Below are 14,205 nucleotides of genomic sequence, written 5' to 3'. Positions count from 1 at the left end.
CCCCACGGGGAGCCCTAGCGACGGCTGTGCATGACACACACTAGACCCAAAATTCATTTTCCGGAGTAGTCCTTCGTCTGGGTCCCTGGTGTGGGGGGGAAGGGCACCTTTTCTGCTAGCAGCCCGGCTCTGAACCAATGCATCCCCAGGGCTCCCAAGTCGGGTGCCAGCCTGTTGGGTACACCCAAGGAGCGCACCGCCAGGCCTCCTTAGCTCCCCAGGAAGGTGAATCTAAACTCACGCGCCAAGGGTGTGGCAGGGCGCAGCAGGAACAGAGAGAACTCAGTTCCAACTGGGCCCTCATGTCCCAAGAGCTCTCTGTGCTGCGCGTCGTGGTTGGTGAGACTCTAGCGAGCTAGTAGCAGCATGGGAAGACCAACGGGCCGGATATGTGCAGTCTGTTATTAAATGGTGCGTCGATGTGTGTGTTCACAGGTCTGTAATAAACGTAGAGTAAGCTTCCTCCATGGCTGCCTCTGGAGAGAGGAAGGAGGCCTTGTGGTGACCTGGGGGGAGGCCTCAGCGTGAACGTAGAAGTGAGATGGGCTTTTCATTCTAGTCCATACCCCGTGTGCCCTTTGTACAGTTTAAATATTTCTAGCCTGTGCGTAAGTTACTGGAGAACATGCCGTGACGGCCATGCCAGCTCTCCTCACCCAATTGTCCCAGGAAGAAGGAAAGTCAAGATCAGTCCTGGGAGGCATGCGTAGGAGGTGGCAGTCGGACACAGCTCCTCACTTCAGCCTTTCCACCTATTCTGTCCCCAGCTCCCTTCCCACAGTACTCTCTCATTTCCTGCTGAACTTAATCATTCATTACAAGCGCCACACAATTCACAGGTCAGACACTCAGCTATGGGGTTTATTAGGGAAATCACCGGTTACAGTTGAGGATCAGAAATGCTTGGGACACAGTTCTTCCTTAAAAGCAGCTTCTCAGCCATGTCCACAGACAGGATCTCAGTCTCTCGGGCCCTCGGCCCTTTGATTTTCTTGATACTAGCCTGGCCTCTGCCATGCTTGGCCAAGTGTTACAAAGCTTTTCAGCCACTGCTTGACGTTTCCTAGCCCTGTGGGTTGGTAAACGTAGCTCTGGCAAGTGTCTGGAAGCAACCCTACTCTACCAACAAACACAGAGAAGGCACTTTGCTCTCTCCCTCCCTGAGCCAGGGAGTTCACTGCACCACCTCCTGCCAGATTTGGGGTTCTAGCTGCTGCCAGTTTTCTGTTTCTGCTGCTTGCCATCTTGCGCTATCTCTGGGGTTACCGCTCTGGGTCTCCCGATCTAGGAGGTTCTCTGCATGGGGATCCTAGGTTCAAAGCATGTGCTCCGCTCACAGCTCTTCTTGGTGGTGGTACTAAGGTCCCCTCTTTCTGCCTCTGGGATGGCTCATTATCTACATAAGCCTAATAGGATGGCAAACTAAACAATCCTTTCCTTAGTTTGCATTGTCCTTTCCCCAGCAAAGTCCCATGCACCTATGTACACTATTAGCCAGCTGTCTGATCCCTTTGGTTTGCCAGCAGCACCTCATTTATGGAATCCCATGCAATCCTTGGGTGGGAGTGACAAAGCCATGCTGAGAAGGACTATGTATAAAATGACCGATAGCACGGCATTTACTTAATCACATGTGTTATTGTTAGCCGCACAACACAATCAATCTGTTCTGATCCATAGGGTCTTTGCTGGCCGATTGTTGAAAGTAGATGGTCAAGTCCACATTCGTCTGTAAGCTGTGCTGAAGCCTCCTCGGCACCATAGAAATACCCAAGCCTCCAGGGACAGAAGGTATGGCTGTGCATGAACCATATTGGTCAGGAATTGATCCTGGGTGCCCCTTGATAACAGGCATTATGCTACCACTAAGCCACAGTTGCCTCATTCTAAATGTACTGATAGCAAATTAAAATTTTCTGTTGAAAGATCTAATTTTTATTCATATTCTACAAAGGATTTGAACTAGATACAACCCTGAGAAGTACCTTTAGGCCCACTATCCTTAAATTTGTAAGTCAGTTGAAATGCCATTTACAGAACAAAATCCATTTAAAAAAATCAGACGACAGCAGAACTTACTTTTCTTTCTCCAACATTATTCAGTTTTCTGATTTAAAAAGTACGTATTGAATCCAGTTTGGAAGATATAGGGAGGATAAAAAGGAAAATAAAAACCACCATCTAGGTGCCCGGCTATCAAAAGATATAGCGTCTGGGGTCTTAAAAGCTTGAAGGTAAACAAGCAGCCATCTAGCTCAGAAGCAACAAAGCCCACATGGAACAACATATCAGCCTGTGTGATCACGAGGTGTTGAACGGATCACTGAAGACAAATGGGTGCATAGGCAAATGTGGCGAAGAAAGCTGATGGTGCCCGGCTATCAAAAAGTATAGCATCTGGGGTCTTAAAGGCTTGAAGGTAATCAAGTGGTTATCAAGTTCAGAAGCAACAAAGCCCACATGGAAGAAGCACACCAACCACGAGGTATCGAAGGAATCAGGTATAAGGCATCATCAGAACAAAAAATCTTACCATAGTGAATGATGCGGGGAGTGCAGAGTGGAGATCCAAAGCCCATTAGTAGGCCACTGGAGATCCCCTTGCAGAGGGGTCTCGGGGAGGAGATGAGCCAGTCAGGGTGTGAGGTAACAATGATGAGAAATACAACTTTCCTCTAATTCCTAAATGTTTCCTTCCTGCTCCCACTACCATGACTCGAATTTGACCTTGCAAGTCTGGGTAGACCAGAAGATGTACCCGGGTACAGATAGGAACTGAAAATACAGGGAATCCAGGGCGGATGAGCCCTACAGGACCAGTGGTGTGAGTGGCAAAACAGGGAGGGTAAAGGGAGAGCGGGTAGGAAAGAGGGAACTGATTACAAGGAACTATATGTGACCTCCTCCCTGGGGGACAGACAACCGAAAAGTGGGTGAAGGGAGACGTCGGACAGGGCAAGATATGACAAAATACCAATTTATGAACTATCAAGGGCTCATGAGGGAGCGGGGAGCGGGGAGGGAGGGGAAAAATGAGGACCTAATGTCGGGGGTTTGAGTGGAGAGAAAATGTTTTGAGAATGATGTACAAATGCGCTTTACACAATTGATGTGTGTATGGATTGCGATAACAGTTGTATGAGCCCCTAATAAAATGTTTTAAAAAAAAACCAAAAAAAAACCCCACGACCATCTAAAGATAAACACCTTGTGATAATTATGGTCTTTTCTAGCAAAGGAATTATGCATGTACATTGTTCCCCATAGTTGAACACAACATAAATGGATTTTCCATTAATATAAGTATGCATTAATGTCTTGATTTGTCTTCTCCAACATAGTTTTTAGTTTCTGTATTTAGTCATGTCGATGGGCCATTATTTATTTTTTACTTTAAATCATTTTATTGGGGTCTGATACAGCTCTTTTTTTTTAAAAAAAAGCATTTTATTGGGGGCTCATATAACTCATGTACAAATCATCCATTGTGTCAAGCACATTTGTACATTTGCTGCCATCATCATTCTCAAAACATTTTCCTTTTACTTGAACCCTTGGTATCAGCTCCTTATTTTCCCCCCTCCCTTCCCCATCCTTCCTCCCTCACGAACCCTTATAAGTTATTATTATTTTGTCATGTCTTACACTGTCCAATGTCTCCCTTCACCCATTTTTCTGTCTGTCCCCCAGGGAGGGTGTTATATGTAGATCATTGTGATCGGTTCCCCCTATCTCCCCCACCTTCCCCGTACCCTCCTGGTATCTCTACTCTCATTATTGGTCCTGAGGGGTTTATTTGTCCTGGATTCCCTGTGTTTCCAACTCTTATCTGTACCAGTCTACATCCTCTGGTCTAGCTGGATTTTTAAAGTAGAATTAGGATCATGATAGTGAGGGGGAGGAAGCATTAAAGAACTAGAGGAAAGTTGTATGTTTCATCTGTGCTATACTGCACCCTGACTGGCTTGTCTCTTCCCTGAGACCCTTCTGTAAGGGATGTCCAGTTGCCTACAGATGGGCTTGAAGTCTCCACTCCGCAATCCCCCTCATTCACAATTATAGGATTTTTTTGTTCTTTGATGCCCGATACCTGATCCCTTGGACATTTCATGATCACACAGGCCTGGTGTGTTTCTTCCATGTGGGCTTTGTTCCTTCTCAGCTAGATGGCCTCTTGTTTATCTTCAAGCCTTTAAGACCTCAGATGCTATCTCTTTTGATAGCCAGGCACTATCAGCTTTCTTCACCACATTTGCTTATGCACCCGCTTTGTCTTCAGTGATCATGTTGGGAAGGTGAGCATCACAGAATTCCAGATTATTAGAACAAAATGTTCTTGCATTGAGGGAGTACTTGATCTCATACAGCTCTTATCACAAACCATCCATCCATCCATTGTGTCAAGCACATTTGTACATATGTTGCCATTATCATTTTCAAAACATTTTCTTTCTACTTGAGCCCTTGGTATCAACTCATTTTCCCCCCTTCCCCACTCTCCCTTCTTCATGAAACCTTGATCATTTATAATTTTTTTCCATCTCACACTGACCAATATCTCCCTTCACCCACTTTTCTGTTGTCCTTTCCCCTGTGAGTGGGTTATATGTAGATCATTGTGATCTGTTCCTCCTTTCTCGTCCCACCTTTCCATTACCCTCCTGGTATCTCTACTCTCATTATTGGTCCTGAGGGGTTATCTGTCCTGGAGTCCCAGTGTTTCTAGCTCTTATCTGTACATGCTCTGGTCTAGCCCAATTTGTAAGGTAGAATTGGGGTCATGATAGTAGTGGAGAGGAAGCATTAAATAACTAGAGGAAAGTTGTATGTTTCATCAGTGCTATACTGCACCCTCCCTCTCATTCACAATGATATGATTTTTTGTTCTGGGTCTTTGATACCTGATATCTGATCTCATCAACACTTCGTGATTACACAGGCTGGTGTGCTTCTTCCATGTGGGTTTTGTTTCTTCTCAGCTAGATGACCCTTGCTTATCTTCAAACTTTTAAGACCCCAGAGGCTATATCTTTTGATAGCCAGGCACCATCAGCTTTCTTCACCACCTATGCACCCTTTTTTTCTTCAGGAATCATGTCAGGAAGGTGAGCATCACAGAATGCCAGGTTATAGAACAGTGTTTTTGCATTGAAGGGGTACTTGAATAGAGGCCTAATGTCCATCTGCTGCATTAATACTTAGCATATAAGTATATGCACATAAATCTATTTCCATAACATTATATATAAATATCTTTACATATGTACATGCCTGTATTTAGACCTCTGTAAATGTCCTTTGCCTCCTAGTTCTTTCCAATATTTCATTTTACTTTCCTCTTGTCCCACTATCATGTGTGTCTTTAATTCGGGTTTCAATAATTCCTTCCGGCTACACTGCTCTTGGTCAAGCCCCACCATGCATCCTATGCCCTCCTTGACATCGATTTTAGATCACTTGTTGTTCCCTTGTCCCTGGGTTGATTGACACCCCACTTGCTTTACCCTGCCTCCCCCTCTCCTGTGTCCCCCTGGAGCCATCGATCCCATTGTTCTCTCCTCTGGATTGTTTATCCCACCTATCTCATCTCGACACTCAGACACAACAAATAAGCACAAAAACACAATAGAGCAAAACAAAACAACAAAAGAAGACCCCCAAAAAACCCAAAACAACAACAAGAAAAAGAAAGGCCTATGAATAATTCCAGGTATGTTTGTTTACCTTTAAGAGTGTTTTCCAGTCGAGTCTAATGGGGTGCCACACACTGGCCCCAAAGTCTATTTTTGGTATTCCCTGGGGACTTCATTGCTTTGCTCCCCTTGGTGCTCTGTTGCATGCCCTTAGTGTTTCACCCCGGTGTGATGAGGTCAGATTGAGCACAATTCCCACACCATGTCTCCAGTGTTGGCCCCTGTAGTGCTACGGGTCAGTGAGGGATGTCGTGTCTCGTGGTGGGACCAGCCCTCTGGTCCTCTCAGTGCATTGTCTGCTCTAAGCAGGAATATCATCCTTGGGGCTTGGTAGGCTAGGATGTATTCCACTCTCTCTCCTTCCTTCTTGATGGACCATTTTTTTTATAGTCAATACCCAATAACATTTAGGATGACTTTTAAAGTGCAAATCTCCATGTGGCAGTTACATATCTATTGGCAACTTGAGCACAGGGGTGGAATCTGTCAATCAGGCTAGAGCTTGGTGATCTCATTTGGAGGTGCAATGGAGATAAATAACTCACTAGAGGCCAGACACTCTCTCTGTGAGACATTCCTGATGACAAACCAATGGAGCTATACTGATGGAGCCAGAGCCCTGGAGCTGGAGGAGCCACGTGGAGACCCACACCAGCGCTGAGATGCTTCCACTGCCACTGGATCTACAAGACTTTCCACCCACTGGCCTGTGATCTTCCTGCATTTGGCATCATTGCATGTATTGCTTTAGTCTGAAGAAGAACTTATGGACTGGTATTGGGCATATGGGCTAATATCAGACTTATGGACTTGATCTGGACTGGCTGGGATGTTCTCCTATTATACAATTCTCTTTGATATAAAACTCTCTCTTACACATATAAGAATTTCTCTGCATTTGTTTCTCTAGTTAACCTGGGCTAACACACTCCATTACACCTCTGATTATTTCCTTAGGAATCCTGAAAATAGACTTCTGACTTGGGGGACCTCATCAGACTTGATTGGAAAATAAACATAAGGTTCAGCAGATAGACCTGGAACTATCTATTGTGTTTTTTTCTTGTTTTGTTTTGTTTGTTTGTTTTCCTTTTTCTTTTGCCCTATGTATACCTAAGTAAGATAGGCAGGACAAACAATCCTGAGGAGAAAACAATGGGATTGGCAGTTGCAGGTGGGCACATGGGAAAGGAGGGGGAGGGGAGGAGAAGCAGGGAGCCAACAAACTCCCCGGGATAATGGAACAACAAAAGATCTAAAATTGAAGGCAAGGAGGGCATATAATGCCTGGTGGGGTTTGAACAAGTGCAATGTATCCACGAGGAATTACTGAGAGCCGAATGGAGGGTTAACACAATAGTGGGACAGGAGCAAGGTGAAAGGAAATAGAAGAAAGAAATAGGAGGCAAAAGCTATTTATAGAGGTATAGCTAGAGGCATGTATATATGTAAATATACTAATTTATATTGAAAGGGATAGAGTCCAATGTACATATATTTATATATTAAATATTAAGATAGCAGGCAGACTTTGGACCTCTACTCAAGGGTTCCCTAACACAAGAACACTTTGTTCTGATAACCTGACACTCTTTGATACTCACCTTCCCGACATGATCACTGATGATAAAATGGGTGCATAATCAAATGTGGTGATGGTGCCTGGCTATCCAAAGATGTAGCATCTAGGGTCTTAAAGGCTTGAAGTTAAACAATCAGCCATCCAGCAAACAAGAAAATAAGCCCATGTAGAAGAAGCACACCAGTCTGTGTGATCATGAGGTGTCGACGGGATCAGATATCAGGTATCAAAAGATTCAAAACAAGCAACTATATTAATGCGAACAAGGGGGTTTGGAGTAGAGACCCAAAGCCCATCTGTAGACAATTAGTAATGCCTCCACAGAAGGGTTATAAGGAAAGGATGATTCAACCAATTTGCAGTATAGCACTGACAAAACACACATCATTCCTCTAGTTCCTGAATGATTCTTCCCCCAAACTACCATGGCCCAGTTCTACCTTACAAATCTGGCTAGATCAGAGAATACACATTGGTACAGATAAGGTCTCTCAACACATGGGGTTCAGGACAGATAAACCCCTCAGGAACAGTAGTGGGAGTAGTGTCATCATGAGGGTAGGGGAATGGTTGGGGAGGGGGAAGGGGAGAAAGGGGGAAGCCATCACAAGGTTGGATATATATCTTCCCCCGCCCCCGAAGGGGACAAATAACAGAAATGTAGGTGAAGGGAGACAATGCACAGTGTAAGATATGAAATAATAATAACAATCTATAATTGATCAAGGATTCACGAAGGTGGGAGGGTAGAGAAGGGCAGGGGCTAAAAAGAGGAGCTTATACCAAGGGCTGAAGTAGAAAATGTCTTGGAAATGATGATGGCAATATATGTACAAATATGCTTGATGCAATTGATGTGTAGAATGGTATAAGAGCTGTAACAGCCCCCAATAAAATGATTTTTAAAATAACAAATAAATAAATCTATCTCTTACACACATGAGTGTCTCTGGATTTGTTTCTCTAGTCAACCCGGACTAACACACTCCATTACACCTCTGATTATATTCTTAGAATAATTTTCTAGGAGTCATAAAACTGGTTCAAAGGAATGAAAGCAATGATTTTAAGGCTCTGGTTACATACTCAATAGTGTTTTCTGAGGTTATAATAAAAAGCATAATCCAATCCCATCCCAGCATGACATGAGGTGCATTTTACTTGGCGGATTGCACCTGGTCTCTGTAATCAGAAACCCCTACCCATTTCACAACTTTCTAATAACAGGAGACAATGTTTTTAAAGTGATTTTGTATGCCGTAATTGGCACAAGAGAAACAGTGATGAATTTTCTTACTTTGGCCCAAGATTTCCCAGAAATCAGGAAGTTTTTTGTTTAGGTTAAGGTCACATATCCCTCTGACCTTGCTAGCCTGGAGGAATTCCTTTGCTTCTGGATGATGAAGCGGTTAACAACTGCGAACAGGCGGCCAGCCCCGCCTGCTCTGTAAACACTAAGTGTCCCAGTGCTTGCTTTATGGACCCATAGTCACTGAGAAACTCATGGACTAGAGATGCTGTCAAAGTAAAAACTTAAAGCTTTAAAAATAATATCTCCTATTGTACTTTCAGATGTTAAGCAGTGAAAGTAACACTCCTTACAGAAAGGGCTGAAAGGTATAAAGAAGAAAGTACAAAATCATTAGAAATGCCCTCTTACAGAAGCAGCCCCTTGGGACGGGGAACATAGCAATGACGGTGAGATAACCCCCCTCGAGGGCAACAAACACCAGGATTGTCGGTGAAGGGATAGAAGGGGCGGTGTAAGATATGTATAAATCATAATACATAACACATCAATGGTTCTCAGGGGTGGCAGGGTGGGGGAAGGAGGGAAAAAAGAAGAGCTGATATCAAAGAGCTCAAGAAGAAAGATCATGTTTAGAAATTGCTGATGCCAACAATTGTACATGTCCGTTTGAGATCATGGATGTATGGATTGTTATAATATATGTAAGAGCCCCCAATAAAATGAGTTATTAAATTTTAAAAATAAATAAATATAAACTTTAAAAAAAAGAATGAGTTCCTTTGATCACATGTGGGTGGCCTCCATTCCAATTTTATTCACATACCACTTTATATATAAATAGATGCTTATATGAAAACATACGTTTCTATATAAGTAAATAAGTTCTGCCACATAGTGCACACATGCTCTGTGCCTGTTCAGTGAAAAAGCTTTATAAACATATTGGTAATATAAAGGTATACTTCAGGATACGTATGTTTTATATAATACATTTATATATACAAGTACTCAGCTATGAATAAAGATTTGATACATAAATATTAGATGGATCCACATGAATATATGTGATCATAGAATAAAAAGTCTATAATATTCTTTATTACCTCATTTTTCTACAAGACTATGAAGGAATTGCTACTATTATCATCTCCATTTAATGAGCTTAAAGGAGGTTCAGTTAAGTAACCAAGCTATCAAGGGATCCACCCTGTCAGGGTTCAGATTTAAGCCCTCACGCAGGCCCTCTAGAGACTGAGTTTTAAGTCTAACAGCAATTGGACGCCGTTGAAGAAATTTTAGGAAGGAAAACAAGGAGCCATTATGAGTTTAAAGATTAAGATGACGTAATTTTCTAAAGACCACCCTACCCCACCCCAGCAACAAAAACAACCCGGAGTTCTTAACCCATCCACACTAGTAGAAAGCGGGGCAGAATGTCACTAGCTAAACCAGTAAATGCTAGAATCCGGATTAAAACCTCAGCATCTCGGTCTTACCAATCACATACCACAATTAACAGTAGGGGGGGGCGGGGGATCTCATCTTATTGCAAACAATCCTAAACACCAAGATCCTGGTAGTTTCCTCACCCTTCAGTAACAGGAATATCTAGCTCAAGACCAATAAACAACCTCTGATCACTTTCTGAGAGAAAAGTCTGCATCTCACTCAGCGCTGGGGAGGAATTGAAAGCTGTGTTGAGGCCCGCGCTCCCAATGGTCACTGCTCTCTGCAGTGCGGCTGAATGACTTCCCCTGAAACTGCCTGACATCCACTCTGTGCACAAACCCTGCCCACAACGGGGACCCCACAGCAAGAGCTTCATACAACTCAAGAAGCATGTTCCCACTTCCGGAAAACATATAACATGAGTCACACAATTTTCAAACAAGATGAAATTCATAACTGCACCTGCACATCCTCAACCGCCGGAGTATAGCTCTGTTACCATGAGATTATGCTCAGTCTTGTCCTGCAGCTTTTTCATTTCTTTTTAAAAATTGTAATTACTAGGAAGGTGGGAGCCCTGGTAGTGTAGTGGTTCCGTGTTTGGAAGCTAGCCAAAAGGTCAGCAGTTCAAAACCACCAGCCACTCCTTGGGAGAAAGGGTGGGCTTTGGACTCCAGTACACAGTTATGTTCTTGGGGCAGTTCGACCCTGCCTTATTGGATCCTTATGAGTTGGCATCAACTACTCTAGGTGAATATACTAGGAATGTGTGTGTGAGATAGACAAACAGACAGAGAATCGGTACATCGGGGCAGTGGCAAACCCCCTTGGGATTCCAATTTTTGGTGTCTATTCTTTGATAAGTAAGGTCAGAATGAGGGTGAGCCATCCTCATCCATACAGTTGTACTTGGAACATTCCAGAAACTGTCAGTACTGCACCCATTGAATCTAGAGGAGTCTCAAAATCTTGACCTTGGGAGACTCTTACGAAGGCTCTCGGAGAGATTTCAAACTCCCACAGCTCACCCTCCTGGTTTCCCCACATTCACACACACACAAGCAAGGATAGGCTGCACGGCTCTAAGGCCCACCCTCAGCAGTCTAGAAAACTCTAGAAGCTTCTCCCAACAGGCCCAGCTGAACTTACCAAAGAGACAAATCCGGGAGCCCTCACTATGCAGTGCTGCCTCCCCAGCTGCAGTCACCAAGTGTGCCTCTGAGAAAAAGACACAGCTCTCTGCTTCCGGGTTGAGTCACAGAGGCTGAATCGGAAGAGGGCTGGCCTCTGAGCAGGATGAGCAGACATGCTTTTTTTCAAGGGCTTCCGGGGAAGGGCCAGTGCGCAGGACACGGGCCCAATGGGCCCGGCACAGGCCTGTGGGCAGGGGACCTGCTCCAGTGAGGTGTGGCAAGCACCTTAGCCGGGTGCCTTTGGGGCTGCATTTACATATCTCCAAACGAGAGACTCGGACTCTCGTGGTTAACTAAGAAGCCTGCTTTCCGTACTTCAAGATCTTACACTCTTCTTCGTTCATCAAGGAGACTTTAATGTGCTCGTTCAATAAACATTGACTGAGTCTTTTAAGAGACCTTGTGGAGTCCAAGTGGTGCAGAGAGTGAAGCTTTTCCCTGGAAAGGCAAGGTAGTCAGTCACTAGTCACAGCAAACTCTCGCAGGGGTGCCTCTGGGGAAAAAACGCCTGCCGAGCTGGCTGAAGAAAGTGCACGCCCTTGCAAACCCTGGGGAGCACAGTCCTCGCTGGCACCCACCCCCACCCACCCCCGTGATGGGAATCAAGTCAGCGCCAGCTGTTTTAACTTTTTTGGGTAGAAGTCTTGATATCTGAAAACTGTGGGGTCCTCCCCAAGCTTCTCAGGGGGTTGTTCACACTCACGGCTGAACAGTTTCCCCCATATCTATTCACAGCCATTTCCTCAATAAAAGTGCCCCCCTCCATGGCCCTAACTCATGGCTATCGAGCAGGCGCTAACTCATAGCGCCCCTCTGCAGCAGGGTAGGATTGCTCCAGTGAGTTTCCACGGCCTTTGTCTTTTCCCAAAGGAGAAAGTCTCATCTTTGTCCCATGGATCAACTGGGGGGGTTCTTACTGCTGACCTGGTGGTTCGCAGCCCACCACCCCACCAGGGCTCCTTCCAGGGCCCTAGGGCCATCAGATGCCACCCTCAGCAGCCTGCACCACTCAGAATCCAAGGCCTGTCCGATGAAAGACCAGCAGTCTTCACAACGGCCTGGGGGACATGACCCTGATGAACACCACAGAGAAACGTGTATGCCCGCATGCCACAAGCCGATGGCAGGCTTTCGGGTGCTGAAAGCACAGAAAGAAAAGTAGACAGGGCTCTTCTTTGAAACTGCCTTTTGTCTTTCTTCAAATGGAATGTCGGCTGCCAGCGAGCAGGGACCCCCTCCTACAGGTGAGGGGATGAAATGAGGTGTTTGAAAGCACTGATTCGCGTATAGAAAGGGCCCTCCGAGTGTAAAGGGCGGAGGATTGGCTGTTCACTGCAAAGTCAGAGGTTTGAACCCACCAGGCACCCTGAGGGAGAAAGATAAGCTGTCTGCAGCCGTAAAGATGTACAAACTTGCAAATCCTAGTGAGCAGTCACTATAAGTATATGACAGAAGGTTGGTTTGGGCTTATCCACCGGTAGCGGCTCCTAAGCGGTACAAAGAGTTTGCACTCGACCGCTAAGCAAAAGGTTGGCAGCTTGCATCTTCCTAGAGGCCCTCATGTCTGCTCCTGACCCTGGTGACTTAGTGGGTGAACAGTCTCCCTATCAACAAGTCCATTCTGATTCCTAGCAACCCCATAGGGCAGGGTGGAGTGCCTTTGTGGGTTTCTGAGACTTTAAATCTTTACGAAAGTAGAAAGTCTCCTCTTTTTCTGTTGGTGAGTTCGAGCTGCTGAACGTTCTGTTAGCGGTTCGGTGCATCATCTGTTATCTGGAAGGAGGAGTGCTTGGGCAGGGGCACCATGTAAAAAGGACTTGGTAAAGAGGAGGGGCGGTGACAAACAGGAGGACATGCAGTGAGACTGACATGGTGGCGGCAACAATGGCTCAGACATAATTGTGAGGCTGGCGCAGGACCGGACCGTGTTTCCTTCTGTTGTACACAGGGTCACTATGAATTGGAGCCCACCGAACACCAAGCCCTGGGGCTGTCAGGTAAGGTTGGTGGTTCAAAGCCACCACCGGAGAATGTTAAGGTTATATGTTCCCATAAAGATTACAGCCTCGGAAATCCTATGAGTCAGAATTGACTTGATAATAAGTTTTTTCTTAGGGGTTCTGTTGAAGAAACCCCTGTGCTTAAAATTACAGCCAAGAAAAATCTATGTAGCATGAGTCAGAATCGACTTGACAGCAACACGGAGCAGATCATTCACCTGTGGCGCCTGGAGAAGGCTAGGCAAACGTGATCCCTGAACACCGATGCCTGGGCTTGCCCTTGACTCTGGCCAGTAAGTGCGGAGGGAGGACATACAGCACAAAGCCTGCTGGTGAGTGCTAACTCCTAACCCCAGGAAGGCTCCCCAACTCTTCTTAATGCTTCCCCGGCAGCCTGAGCTGCCCCATCCCTGCATTTCTCCCTGATTTCTGTCCCAGGTGATCAGCTTCCTGAAGGCACAAACTGCATCTTTCATGTTTCTCTGCGGGACCTGCCACAAAGAAAAGAGCAATATCTGCACTATTCAGATCTCTTCCGCCAACCAAGAAGGGCAATGGACACAAGCACATTGCTTCCTCCTGGGATGATTGATAGCTAAAGGGAAGGAGCCCTGGTGGCACAGAGGGTTACACGCTGGACTGCTAGCCTCGAGGCCAGTGGTTCAAACCCACCAGCTGCTCAGAGGGAGAAAGTTGAGGCTCTCTGCTCCTGTAAAGATGTAGAGCCTTGGAAACTCTATGGGTTGGAATCAAGTCCATGGCAGGAGGTGGGCTTGAATGACCTAAGTAAATGAAGTGATGCACAAATGTATTAGGCATTTAAGAAATCCAAAATAAAGCAACAAGATACCATCAGACTGGCCAAGGTTTGAAAGTGGATTGAGCCAAGAATCGATGGGCCAAGGAGCAAATGGAAGCTTCATGAGAGTCAACTGGAAGTACTTGGTCTGGTGCTGGGTCCACATCCCAGACAAATACTCATTTTTTCCAGGAAATTATCCATTTTATTAGAGTTTACAATATTGTTGCGATAAAG

At 45.3% G+C, this 14,205-nt stretch overlaps 1 protein-coding gene across 1 annotated transcript in view; it reads right to left on the bottom strand.

Annotated features, from left to right (window-relative positions):
• The window catches only part of CASP8 (caspase 8), a 40,894-nt gene extending 29,692 nt beyond the window's left edge, over nt 1–11,202 (bottom strand). Inside the window, exon 1 of the mRNA XM_004701746.2 lies at nt 11,126–11,202. The gene's annotated coding sequence lies outside the window, so the exon portion shown is untranslated. The remainder of the gene's footprint in view (nt 1–11,125) is intronic.
• Between the last annotated feature and the right edge of the window lie 3,003 nt (nt 11,203–14,205).

This window comes from Echinops telfairi, unplaced genomic scaffold (genome assembly GCF_000313985.2).
Source record: "Echinops telfairi isolate 266 unplaced genomic scaffold, ASM31398v2 ScPeMD7_3;HRSCAF=10, whole genome shotgun sequence".
Taxonomy (NCBI): domain Eukaryota; kingdom Metazoa; phylum Chordata; class Mammalia; order Afrosoricida; family Tenrecidae; genus Echinops; species Echinops telfairi.
Note: the sequence above shows the minus strand (reverse complement) of the source record. Positions and strands in the feature narration are given on the sequence as shown.